The sequence below is a fragment of the Zalophus californianus genome, chromosome 2 (genome assembly GCF_009762305.2).
Source record: "Zalophus californianus isolate mZalCal1 chromosome 2, mZalCal1.pri.v2, whole genome shotgun sequence".
Taxonomy (NCBI): Eukaryota; Metazoa; Chordata; class Mammalia; order Carnivora; family Otariidae; genus Zalophus; species Zalophus californianus.
The window spans coordinates 127,299,220-127,313,145 of record NC_045596.1 but is presented as its reverse complement, the minus strand read 5'-3'; the positions used below and the strand labels follow the sequence as shown (position 1 = coordinate 127,313,145).

At 48.5% G+C, this 13,926-nt stretch overlaps 1 pseudogene; it reads left to right on the top strand.

Moving 5' to 3' along the window:
* Nucleotides 1–12,095: 12,095 nt before the first annotated feature.
* LOC113925875 lies at nucleotides 12,096–13,484 on the top strand (annotated as a pseudogene).
* The last annotated feature ends 442 nt before the right edge of the window (nucleotides 13,485–13,926 follow it).

The following is a 13,926-nucleotide window of genomic DNA, read 5'->3' as shown; positions in this document are numbered from 1 at the left end:
TGGTGGCAGGGGACAAGTAGCTGAACTCACACTCTTCCCCTTTCTCTTTGGTGTTGGGGCAAGGCCAAGGAACAAGGTGGGCAGTAATTTCTCCTTATGTTGCTGCCATGGAGGAGCCATAGCCCTGGCTTAATATAGTTAAGTGGTAGCTGTTGTCTTGGGCAGTGGTGGTCTGTATCATTAGGAATAAAATGCTGTTACAGGTAGCAGAAAACCTAAATAATAGTGGCTTAGGTAAGAAAAGGGTAATAAGTCTAAAAGTAGATAATCTGAGGCTAGCACAATGGCTCCACAATGCTGTCAGTGACTTAAGTGTGCTGTCCTTACAGTATGAACCTCCTCCTCATTCTCACAAAATGACTGCTGGAGCTCCAGCCATCGCATCCAAGTTCCAAAAATGAGAACGAGGAAAAGAACAAAAGGAAGAAAGGATCTTGCCTGTAACAGAAAAGCAGAACCTTCCTAGAAATCCCAGGCAGGCTTCTACTCCTTGGCCAGACCTGTTTTGCTTGAACAACCTGAGCTGCAAGAGAAACTAGGCAATACATTTCTTAGCCAGACATATTGCTTCCCCTCAAAGCAGCGGGGTTCTCTTAGCAAGGAAAAATATGAGTGACTGTCAAATAGACAAACAGCAGTCTGTCTCGAGGATTCCTTACAAGATTTGGCCACATTTTCCAGGGAACCACCAGCTTGTGACCTTCCCGCATTCCTCTGCTATCCATGTGTTCTTGCAAATTGATAACTCTCAAGCTCATCGACCTTCTAGGACCCCCCTGTCCAGAGGCTACTGGCATGTGTAGGACGTGCCCTTAGCCCTTCTCAGAGACCAGAAACCACAGCGAATGCCCTTGCTCCCCTCTCTGCCTCCCCGCTCCTGCCTCTTTCCCCACGCTCCAGGAGTGGAAGACCAACGGTTACAAACAACTCAACAAAGGTGGGGGATCTGGCCAGCCCAAGCCTTAGAAGGGAACATTTAGGGAGACCTCGCTTCCTCTCATAAACTCTGCACTTCCCCATCCTGCCCAGGTCCTCCTCCTATATTACCTGGCGGGTGATCCTGGTGGCATGGCTGCTTCTGGTCTCAACCATCGGAGCTTTCCCAAACTTAGACTGTCACTGATTTAGAGCATTTTATTCCCAGTCTTAGGCTTTCAAGGAAATTCTGGTGTGACCAGAAAATCCCCCTTGGCTCCCTACTTACCTTGTTATCCTTTGTGTGGCTTTTTCACTACCCCTGGCCCTCCGCCTCTGCTCCCCACAACACACATCCCCTCACCTGTCTTGTGGAGCAGTTCCAGGTTAACGTACTAGTCCCACCTTCAAGCCCATTATTTTTCTTACAAATATTTATAACCACAGAGGCATCACACACACACACACACACACACACACACACACACACACACACACACACACCCTCAATCAGAAGGAAACTGCATGGCTAGAATCAAGTCCAACTAATGGGTTAGGAATCGTTGCTGGGCTTTGAGTCACTGTTTCTATCCCTCTAACAGATTTGGGGTAGGAAGTCATTATCCAAGGAGCGAAGACAATCCATGCCGTAGATAAATGCCCAGTTTATGTTCTCCTGCATTCTGCACTTTGTTTACTGCAGACGGGATATGGAGCTCGGAGACGACCTAGGGGTGTGCACGTAAGTGCTGGGTGCCACTCTGGGAAGCAAAAAATGCAGATTCTCGAAGAGCCTTTCTATCATCTCAAGCCTACATCTCCAGGCTCCCTCTCTCATCCTCTTCTGCTTCTGACCTCCCCAGGGACAAATCAGCCTTCTACTCCAGACTCTTATTCTTCAACCATCATAACATTTTGTGCTGCTTTTATCCTGAATTCCACAAGTGAACAAATTTTCAGCTATGCCTAACTATAACCAGGAGGGACTGGTTCCAAAAAGCGTCCCTTGGCCAGAGGACTTCATGGAGGTGAATCCATCTGGAGACCATGGAAGGAGCTGTGGTGCAGGCTGGGCCTGGCTGACCCGTCGTGGTTCCTGGGCTCTGTGGAGCCTAGCCCAGTGCAGTTCAGTCCTCAGGAGTCAGGAGCCGGGTCTGGAGAGAGGTCCTGCTGTCTCCTCTGATCCACAACCACACGGGAACTCTTGGCCAAGATCAAAATGTGTGTGTTGTCTGTTACCCCTACTAGAATGTAAGCTCCATGCAGGCAGGAATTTTGTTTAATTTCCCACTCTAGCCCCAGTACCTAGAACAATGCTGTCACACAAAGGCACAACTGATTTGTGTTGAATGAATGAACATCAGCCCCAGGTGAGAGAGCCTTGGGACCGGGGCAGAGCTGCCGCTGACTCAGCCCTGGCTGCTAGCTGCAAGGACATCCACTGGAGCAAATTCAGGCCTGCCGAGTGCCAATTAGGTGCACGCACCAGGGGCAGGGGCAGGGCCAGAATCCTACAGGAATCCCGGGGCCGGGACCAGAGGACCCTGTTCAGTGCTATCCGATCTGTGCATGCCCAGCCATGAGCCAGAGCGTAGAGGCCCCCCTCCCCTCAGTCTGGCCTCCACCACCCTGTCGCCTGTCGTGGCTGGATTGCGGTGTGACTATTGCCTCAGGGTGTATCATACAGAGTCATCGCGGTGCAGTTTCTTGTTCCGAACAAATAGTTTGTCTTGCTTTTTAAAAAATGAAGATAATTCCGTTCAGTCATCAGGCTTCCAGATGAATCAGTTGGTCATTGAAGATGGTTTCATTATTGTACTGAAAAAAAAAAAAAAGACAAGGCTGAAAAGAAAGGCTTATGTGGTTTACAGTTTGGAACGTTTCTTTTCTGAACCTTTAGAAATTTTCCCTGTGAGGCTTAATATGGCCAAAGCTAGAGTGGAAAATATGCTTGCCTGCGATCTCAGATGCCAGGCAGCCGAAGAAATCCAGCATAGGTTAAGATTAACACTCTCTGAAGCCAGAGCTTCTCGGTCTAATCTGTAGTCAGAGGGGTAACCAAACACCTTTTCATGTGGGCGCCTGCTGCCTTTTTTTATATCCACAGAAGGAAGACCAAAGGAGAACTTTAAAGCTGACATCATTGAACTTTATCAGCTAAAAAGCATTATCTCTGCTGAATGGAGAAAACAAAGATTTTCATGGAGTGCCAAAGCAGCACCCAGAGGAGCCCCAAAGTTTCTTAAGCAAAGCTCATTCCCATTACCCGAAGAGCTTCTGGGGAGAGTGTTCAGGACGGGGTTTGGAAAAAAAAAAAGACCATAGGTAATTGTTGATTTAATGAAGGGTAAAATACTTCACAATTAATCTTCTTAGCATTTAAAACCTTGCAGTAGCTCCCTGCTGGGGAGAGTTGGGAACTGGGACCCTACTCCCTACCCCCAAATTTGTATGTTGAAACCCTAACTGCCAATGTAATGATATTAGAAGGTGGGCCTTCCGGAGGTAATTTGTTGCAGATAAGCTCATGAGGGTAGAGCCCCCACGATGGGCTTAGTGTCCTTATAGGAAGGAGACAAGCAAAGCTTCCTCTCTTTGCCATATGTGGACTCAGCAAGAAGGTAGCCGCCATCTGCAAGGCCAGAAGAGGCCCTCGCCCAAACCTGACCTTGCTGACACTCTGATCTTGGATTTCCAGCTGCAAAAATGTAGAAATAAATGTCTTTTTTCTTTTCTTTTCTTTTTTTTTTTTTTTTTTTTTGAGCCACCCATCTACAGCATTCCATTATAGCAGCCCAGGCTGAGACTCTCGTTTCACAAGCCAACATCCTCCAGGCCTACAGGCTTGAATGACCTCCCTACTTAATCTCCCCTTCACTTTCTCTGTTTGGGCCCATTGGCCTCCTAGACACACCAGGCATGCTCCTACCTCAGGGCCTTGGCGCTGGCTCTTCTTTTTTTGCCTGGAATGCTCTCTTCCAGGGACCCACATGGCCTGGCTCACTCTTTAACATTCCTTAGGTGTTCATTCAATGTCACCCTCTCAATAAGGCCCTCCCTAACTCTACCCCAAATCACAAGTGACCTCATCCTGCCCGGCTTGCTCTCCGTAGCACTTATATATAGTTCTCTCACTTAACCTTGTTTCTTGCCTTTCTGCCCTCCTAGATCATAGCTTTCTTAAGCACAAGTATTTTTTTTTAAAGATTTTATTTATTTATTTGACAGAGAGAGACACAGCGAGAGAGGGCACACAAGCAGGGGGAGTGGGAGAGGGAGAAGCAGGCCTCCCGCGGAGCAGGGAGCCCGATGCGGGACTCGATCCCAGGACCCCGGGATCATGACCCGAGCTGAAGGCAGATGCTTAACCAACTGAGCCACCCAGGCGCCCCAAGGGCAAGTATTTTTGTGTTTACTACTATGTCTTGAGCACCCAGCACAAGGCTTGATACGTAATAAGCTCTCAATGCTTTTCTTTATGAATGAATGAATCAGTGAATGAATTTAATCCCAAACTTTACCTAAACCTGAGGTCCAGACTTATCCACCCACATGGTGTAGCCTCCGGTGTGTTTGCAAAGCAGCCATTCTCTTCCATGCAGATCTTCCACACGATTCCATGGCTCTGTTCCACGTTGCCCGTTGAGGGGGCCAGATGGGAGGCACGCCACACCCTCAACAGCTCAGGGTGAGAAGGCCCGAGAGAAAGCCAGGCCCGGACAAGCAAGGGTATGGAAAGGTGGACAGAGCAAGCATCCCAAAGGGCACAGAACTCCGGGCTCTCCTGGGCATCTATCTGCACAGGAGGTGCCATAGCAGCAAGGAATTCAGACGTCCATCAAATGCTCAGTCAGTCTGTGGCCCTACTTCCACAGAATCTGCCCACGTTTGACAGGACCCTACTCTGGGTGTCAAGGGCAGAATTCAGTTCCTAGGGGAGGAAACTGACCAGAAGGATGAAAGCTTCTAAGCTATCCTTACACGAGTAAGGATAGATGAGAAATCAAGAGCCTCCCAAGCGGCCTGTCCCGGGGCAATGGGGACATATCGCCCTGGGGGGTTCAGAGGGACTCAGGCCTGCACTTGGGAGTTTGGCTTTGGCTGTGGCTGCAGTGAAGGGACCTGGGAGAGGCAGAAGCAGCTGTGCTGGCTGAACCCTGGGCCGCCCCCTAAAGAGTGAGAAGTGACAGCTTCTTCCTGTCATGCTTGCTCCAGAAGTAAAATAGGTCCGAACCTGGGGGTGTAAACACCCCACGGATTTAGCTGTGAGGATGTGAGAAAGACGGAAGAAGGAGACTGAACCAGGGTCATCGATACCACTACAGTTGCTCTAATATTATTATCATCTTACCTCTAAAGGAAGCTTAAGGAATTGTATTTCTTCTCTCAAGAATTGCTTCTAACAGCGCTCTTGTCGTTTTGCTTTCTTCTCTACTTCTGCTGCCCTATTTGTCTAGTAGACGAATTTGAATTCGCTGTTTTATATTTTTAAACATTGCTGCTCTAATGAAAGCTTATCCAAGGTCCAGAGGACTTACCCACCCCCGGAGTCAGAGCAAACATTCCATTTAGAGCGTAAGCTGGTGGTGGTGGATTAATTAATTCTGCTTTTAAAAAAGAGAAAGGAAAACCCTGTCTTTCCTTTAGAACCATGATAAACTACTGCTTTATTTTTTGTCAGTTTTATCAACCTTTTTTTTTTAAGAGCTGGGCTCAGCTTTATTGGGTTTTTTTTTCCCCCTGTGCCCTTTCAAGTAAAAAGAACCTTTATTAACCCTGTCCCTTGCCTGTTAAGAGCCTGGCTTCTGAATAGGATCTTCCTAGAAAGCCCTGAGTGATAGATAGCACCCCCAGAGCTGTCCTGGATTTGCAACTGACTATCCTGGTCGGAGGCTTGCTCTCCCAGATGTGACAGGCCCCCAGAGATTTCTGTGTTGATAAAGGGACAGATGTTTGAAAAGCGAGTGACAAAGGACAGAAAAGAAAATATCTCCCAGGCTCTGCCTCTTTCATACAACTTAATGCTGCTCAGTTTGGCTCTGTTTCTTAATTTGGGACCGAAGAACTGACTGCTTCTTCACTTTACAGCTTCTGGGTGCCCTACTCCAATGGCTACGTTCAGGGCACCTTTGGGCCAAGGATGTCCAAGCTGCTCGCAGACTTCCAGTCCTTCTCACAACACTCTTTCTTTCCCGGTCCCCCCATCACCTTCCCCAAGGAGCTCTCTGTTAACTCTGTGCTCCGGGGAAGAAGCTCAAACCCTGAACTGGTCATGACTTTTCTTGAGTCACCGAAGTTTACGTGGGGCCAGGACCTGGGCTCAGGCTCAAGCCAAGTCCCAGGGACTAGCTAGGTCGGCTGCCCCTGCTCCTCCCAGCCCATGGTACCCAGAGCCCAACTCCCCAAGCACAGACACGAGCTGAGTCCCTCCGAGCCTCCCGGAGTGACATGTTCCCTAGGTCCTAGGATGGACCATTGGGGAGGCTCTTGATTTCATATCTATTCTTACTCTTCTAAAACTGTATATCTAAGGTCTTCATGTCTTCCATTGTTCCAGTCAGTTTTCTCCCCTCGGGACTGAATTCTGCCTTTGACCCCCAGACACCATGCTTCTGTTATCCTTGAAGCAATCAAGCTCATCATGGCCCTTGGCTTTGGCCATTTTTGAGCAGCCAGACTTGGGACATGCTCCCCAACCGCACTTCTGCATCAGACCCTTTCCTTTCCCCCCGCCCTGGCAGGAAGAAGCACTTCGGAGCGCAGCCGGGCACCTCCTCTTCTTCCACCTGCCCAGCTGCTACATCGCCTAGAGTGGAACCTATTGGGAATGGTTCTCACCTTCCTGAAGAGATCTTTCCACCACTCAGCCTCTTAGAACAGAATCCCCTTCTCTATTTTTTTCTGAGCAAGCCAAAGCCAATTCCCAGCCACCTTATCTCTTTTGCAACTTTGCACGGCTTTTCAAGGTGGATTTTATAGTTATTCAAAGCAGAGAATGCCCCCAGCTCTGTGTTTCCTTCCATCCCCCAAAAGAACCAGGCTTGACAAAGTAATTTCGAACAACTCCAGCACAGGATCCTACCAGCAGGAAGAACATCAGCATTTCATATATAATATAATAAAAACCACCAGCTTTCTCACTGGTAGCTTGTAACCAAGTGCTAATGATATCTTCTGCTGAATTGATTAGGCCTATTGGCTGGGTTTCTAATACCCAGGCTGTTCTGGAATTATAGAATACCTGCTGCTTTTCTGTCTTTCTACCTTATCATTACATAGCTCCGTAAGTCAAGGTAAGACATTTCCACCCACTCCTCTATTTGTAGGTAAAGAAACTAAGGCATGTCACATAAAGAGCCCATGGCAGACGTGAGCCAATGAGCTTCTGAGGTCCACTAGGGTGCTGTCCACACAGTCCTCAGGTACTGGATTACCGTGGTCAATTGCACAGGGCAAGCCAGTCATTCTGCCCCCTGCAGAAAACTCCTCAGAGCACTGTATGATCCCACCATAATGCAGCTGCCTAGGACAGGTCCCTGCCCTCGAGGCTGGCCAGCGCTTATGAGGTGGCCTGGTGGGGAATACTGGCCAAATAGGGAACCCATCACATCTCTCGGGGAGTGTGAATTCAGAATATACAATGGGGGGGTGGGGCTCTGTGTCCTACGGGAGCTGCTGAGCTTGCAAAAGCAGAGACAGAGTACCTGAGTACCTGAGAGGTGGAGCTCTGGGGCACAGAGCCTGCCTGCTGCCAAGGGGTGCGGGGTGGGGGTGGGGAGCTCCATTGCGCAAACAGGTGGGTTGTAGGCTCTTCCTAAGCATCCTTGGGGCCATCTGAAGTTTCTGTCTTCCCAATTTCCTCATGAATTCTCACAGCCAGCCCTATGACTAAAGATGAACCACCCACTGCCATCTGAATGAACCCAGCGAACACATCAACCATGTTGACAATGAAAAAATTTAAATGTCAATGTTTTGTCTTCTAGTGTGTATTTCACTAAAACCATAGAAGATGTTTTAGAATCATAGCATGGTTTACCCTTTTAAAATTTGCAGGTCCAAATCCCATCACCCTTCCTAAATTAAATCATAATCGAGTTGGTTACAATGGTACATATATGTGGAAGCGGCGCTGTTGAAACTTATGAAACTTATAATTTTGAATGATTGACACATGACAGCCTTCTGGAGGACAAATGGGAGAAAGTTTCCCCAAGGAAGGCCTGGCTCAGGTGCCTCAGACCTGCAGGAATGGGTATCACAGCCAGGATGATTTAAGGCACAGGGCCGTAGATGCTGAAGCATGACATCCAGAAAGGCTGAGAAGCCAGGCGCCAGGGCTTCAGACAAGATCCCTCTTTAGCTCGTCAGATCCATTTTTCTTGAGGGCAAGATTGAAACGCAAGCAGAGAAGTGGATGACAGAAACAGAAACTGGAAACATTCGAGAAGCCTGGAGCCCAGTCCACACCGCGGCAAAAAACAAACAAACAAAATCTTAGGAGCTAGAGGGCATGTCATGGGCTGACTTTTGTCCCCCTAAAGTTCAAATGTTAAAGCCCCAGCCCCAGGACTTCAGAATGTATCCCTATGTGGAGATAAGGTCTTTAAAAAGGTAATTAAGTCAAAATGCGGCCATTAGGCTAGGACCCTAATCCAATATGACAGGTGCTCTTACATTAAGAAGAGGAAGAGACATCGGGGTGCATGTATGCAGCTGGAAGACCACGTGAAGGGGCAGGAAAAGGGTGAGAGATGCAAGTCAAGGAGAGAGGCCTCAGAAGAAACCGAATCTGCCGAACACCTTGATCTTGGCCTTCCAGCCTCCAGACTGTGAGAAAAGAAATGCCCGTTGTTTCAGCGCCCCCACCCCCACCCCGGGCCATGGTATCGTGTTACAGCAGCCTGAGCAGACTAAGAAGGGAAATAGGAACGTCAGGAGGGAAAGGATCACAACCTGCCTGTGGTCAAGTTGCTCTCACTCTTCTGTTAGCTCCAAAGCAGTGGTGGAGGAGTGCAGAGGGTCCCCCCCACAGAAATACATGTGCTGGGGTAGAACTCTGGCCCATCCCTGATTCCTGGGAGTCCACTGGTCTTGCCGCGTCTAAGAGCTCAGGGCACAGGCTCCCTGCCTTTTAAACCATTAGACCAGCAGCAGGGTCACCTCTGCCCCCTGCGTGTCCCTGCTCCCACAGAAACCAGGTCCTGTTCTGCCATGGCTACAGACCTCCAGGCTGCATTTTTTTAAATCACTCATTAGGCCCATCTGGCTGTGGTCCACCAACAGAAGGTCACAGCTGCCGGACAGAAATGTGGCCTCCAGCCAGAATCCTCAGACCCCTGCATGCTGTCCCATTGTCTCAGGGGGTGATGGTGAGCGTCTCCTGGAAGTGAAGGTCTCGACAACAGGGGCTGCCCCCGAAAGAGCCTCTCTGTCCCCCCCTCATTCCCACCACCAACTCGGGGTCGGGATTATGTATGCGGCCTCTCAGCAGAAGGAGGGGGGACAGCTGACATTTCCAGAGCTGGCTGCCCAGGATTTTACATGCATTATCTCATTTAATCTTCGCAAACCCTACAGGAGGAGGAGTATTACACAATCACCCCATATTACAGATAAAGAAACTGAGGTTCTGGGAGATCAAACCACTGCCTCAAAATCACAGAAGAAGCAAATGCATTTAGAACCCAAGGCCGTCTGACACAAAAGCCCAGGCTCTTCCCACAGCACCCAGATGCCCCCTTGAATTACACAGAGTGACCTCGGTGCACCCTCCCACCCCCTGACGTTCTCCTGTGGGACCCAATGTTAGATTGTGAGTGCACTTGGTTTATTTTAGGTTCTCTTTGCCATCATTCCAATGTCTCAGCTCTGTTTTATCCTTCCTCTCACACCCTGCCTGAAGTCCACCAGGAAATCCTGACAGGGCCAGCCTCAACTCACCCGGAAGCTCACTCTCACCATGGCCGCCACCTGGCCTGAGCCACTAACCTCCCTGCGGCTTCTGCACTTCCTGGATTCCTGCCATAGGACTCCACACCCCGCGACAGCCGCAGGTCGATCTAAAACCTAAGTCGGACATGCCACGCTGTGCTCCAGACACTGCCATAGCTCCCCAGTTCCCTCAGGGTAAAAGCAAAGTCTCCAAACAGTCCACCAGGTTTCAGGTGGTCCATTCTGTGTCTTTCTCTGACATTATCTCTCACTCTCCCTCCGTCTCTTGGCTCTGGCCTGACAGGTCTCTTTGCTGCTTCTCAGCACACTCCTTGCTTCACACCTGTGCCCAGCCTGCCCATCTCTCAGAAGTCCCCAGGGTGCATGTCACCTTCTCCCTCCCTACCTTTCTGAATTCCACAACCTGCCCCCCACCCTACACTTCAATCCCACTCACCCTACTCCTTCCATTTTCTCTATAATCTCCCAATGCATCTTATAGCTTACCCATACGTTGTGATTTATTGTCTGACTCTCTCCTCTAGAATGGAATCTCCCTACGAACAAGGACCTTTGTCTGGTTTTGTCACTGATATATCCAAAGGGCCCAGAACAGTGCCTGGTACACAGTAAGTGTTCACTCCACATTGGCTGAAGGAATGGAACAAATGAATAGATAAAGAGCTGACAGGATCCTAAAGATTTTGTTGCTCATCTCTCCCTGGGCCTGTCTGGGTATGGTGACAATCCACCATCCCCAACGCCCACATCTAGAGCAGGGTGCTATCTGACGTCAGCTCCTTGTTTCTCTCCTTCAATTCCTCTACCTGAGAGGAAACCTCTGTTTTCTGTATGCACCTCAATGAGCTATCCCAGCCCTCCATCTCTGTTACAAATGCAAAACATGTCACTCTCCCATAAAGGCAGCTCTTGGTTCTCTCCCTTCTACACAGAGAGGACTTGAAGCATCTGAAACTCCAATCAAGGGGTGACAGAGAGTACAGCACCAGTCCCAGTGTGCACTAATGAGGGGATTCCCTCCTCCCCCCCAAATTCTTTTCTTTAGTCAGAAGTGGCTAATGGCGAGTGTCATTAGAATAACACAGGCTTAGAACTGAATGTGGGTCAATGTTCATAACAAGAGGAATAATTAGTTTCTCCACAGACATTTACACTTAATTTCTAAATCTTATTATTTACTATACTTTGTCTTGTTTAGGGCCCTTAGTAAATTGTTTGCATTTAACAAGATGTTGACTCTCACAGGTCTTGTATTTCATACTCGAGAAGTCAAAGCAACACCTTTGATCAAAGTGGAATGTTTTAATTAAACAACCATAAAATTTCCCTCAAGGAAACAAGCACACCCAAAAGCACAGTTAGCAGATTTTCTGTTGTTCTTCTCAATTCTTGACATGGGCCCAGTCTGGTGTCTATCCTGCCGTAAAGTGGATATCCTAAGCCCCAGGCTACCTCCTTCACTGTGGGAACTGGGGTGTTGATTGCCAAGCCTAGATTGTCATCAGGTTGCCTTGGGAGCTTCCCATGACTGAGGACACCCTGGAAGCTCTAATCCAGGATGCGAGTGATGAGGCCTGGAATCTGCTCCCCAGAAAGGCTCCCTGGATGCTCTGGTGGAAACCAGATGTGCACCGGTGACTTACTCCAGGGAGACTGAACAAGGCGCTTTGCACATGGTAGTATTCATCCCCCAGTTATGCACTGACTTGGAGAGAAATAAGAAAACTGAGCATTACTGACCGTGGTGAAGGATTGGATATGGAAGCTCCGGGACAGTGAGGACTTTATCTGTCATATTCTTAATTGGCTGTCTAGGTGCTGGCATAGTATTAGGGACACAGTGAATGAAAAATCGGTTGAATAAATGCTGCCGATCACTTTATATACAACATTCATTTAGCCACTCCTTTTTTTTTTTTTAAGATTTTATTTATTTATTTGAGAGGAGGTGGGGTGAGACAGAGGGAGAGAGAGAAGCAGACTCCCCGCAGAGCAGGGAGCCCGATGCGGGGCTCAATCCCAGGACCCTGGGATCATGACCTGTGCCGAAGGCAGATGCTTAACCCACTGAGCCACCCAGGTGCCCCTCTTTTAACTATTCCTTATAAAAACCAGCTGAGGTGGGTACTATCAGCTCTATGTTACAAATGGGAAAACTCTTTTTCGCAAGGGGTTTGCCGCCAGAACACAGGTGTCGTGGAAACCACCGCTCAACCTAAACCAAAATGGGAAAGGAAAAGACTCACATCAACATCGTCGTCATTGGACACGTAGATTCGGGCAAGTCTACCACTACTGGTCATCTGATCTACAAATGTGGTGGAATCGACAAAAGAACTATCGAAAAGTTTGAGAAGGAGGCTGCTGAGGTGGGAAAGGGCTCCTTCAAGTATGCCTGGGTCTTGGATAAACTGAAAGCTGAACATGAACATGGTATCACCGTTGATATCTCCCTGTGGAAATTCGAGACCAGCAAGTATTACATGACCATCATTGACGCCCCAGGACACAGAGACTTTATCAAAAACATGATTACAGGCACATCTCAGGCTGACTGTGCTGTCCTGATTGTTGCTGCTGGTGTTGGTGAATTTGAAGCCGGTATCTCCAAGAATGGGCAGACCCGTGAGCATGCCCTTCTGGCTTACACACTGGGTGTAAAACAACTAATTGTTGGTGTTAACAAGATGGATTCCACTGAGCCACCCTACAGCCAGAAGAGATACGAGGAAATCGTTAAGGAAGTCAGCACCTACGTTAAGAAAATTGGCTACAACCCCGACACGGTAGCATTTGTGCCAATTTCTGGTTGGAACGGTGACAACATGCTGGAGCCAAGTGCTAACATGCCTTGGTTCAGGGGATGGAAAGTCACCCGTAAAGATGGGAATGTCAGTGGAACCACACTGCCTGAAGCTCTGGATTGCATCCTGCCACCAACTCGTCCAACGGACAAGCCCTTGCGTCTGCCTCTCCAGGACGTCTACAAAACTGGTGGTATTGGTACCGTCCCTGTGGGCCGAGTCGAGACTGGTGTTCTTAAACCTGGGATGGTGGTCACCTTTGCTCCAGTCAATGTTACAACTGAAGTAAAGTCTGTTGAAATGCACCATGAAGCTTTGAGTGAGGCTCTTCCTGGGGACAATGTGGGCTTCAATGTCAAGAACATATCTGTCAAAGATGTTTGTCATGGCAATGTGGCTGGTGACAGCAAAAATGACCCACCCATGGAAGCAGCTGGCTTCACGGCTCAGGTGATTATCCTGAACCATCCAGGCCAAATCAGTGCTGGATATGCACCTGTGCTGGATTGTCATACAGCTCACATTGCTTGAGAGTTTGCTGAGCTGAAGGAGAAAATAGATTGTCGATCTGGAAAAAAGCTGGAAGATGGTCCCAAGTTCTTGAAATCTGGTGATGCTGTCATTGTTGATATGGTTCCTGGCAAGCCTATGTGTGTTGAGAGCTTCTCTGACTATCCTCCTCTGGGCCGTTTTGCTGTTCGTGACATGAGACAGACGGTTGCTGTGGGTGTCATCAAAGCAGTGGACAAGAAGGCAGCTGGAGCTGGCAAGGTCACCGAGTCTGCCCAGAAAGCTCAGAAGGCTAAATGAGTATTATCCCCAATACCTGCCACCCCAGTCTTCATCAGGGGTGGAAGAACGGTCTCAGAACTGTTTGTGTCAATTGGCCATTTAAGTTTAATAGTAAAAGACTGGTTAATGATAACAATGCATCGTAAAACCTTCAGAAGGAAAGGAGGATGTTTTGTGGACCATGTTTTTGTGTGTGTGTGGCAGTTTTAAGTTATTAGTTTTTAAAATCAGTACTTTTTAATGGAAACAACTTGACCAAAAATCTGTCACAGAATTTTGAGACCCATTAAAACAAAAGTTTAATGAGAAAAAAAAATGGGAAAACTGGCATTCTGGGAAGTGAAGGAAGTTGCTCAAATTGCCAGGAAGTGCCTGAGGAAAGACTGGAACTCACATTTGCTTAGCTCCGAAGATCTGGTCTATGGCACACACACCGCTGCCGGGTGGACAGGTGGGGAGG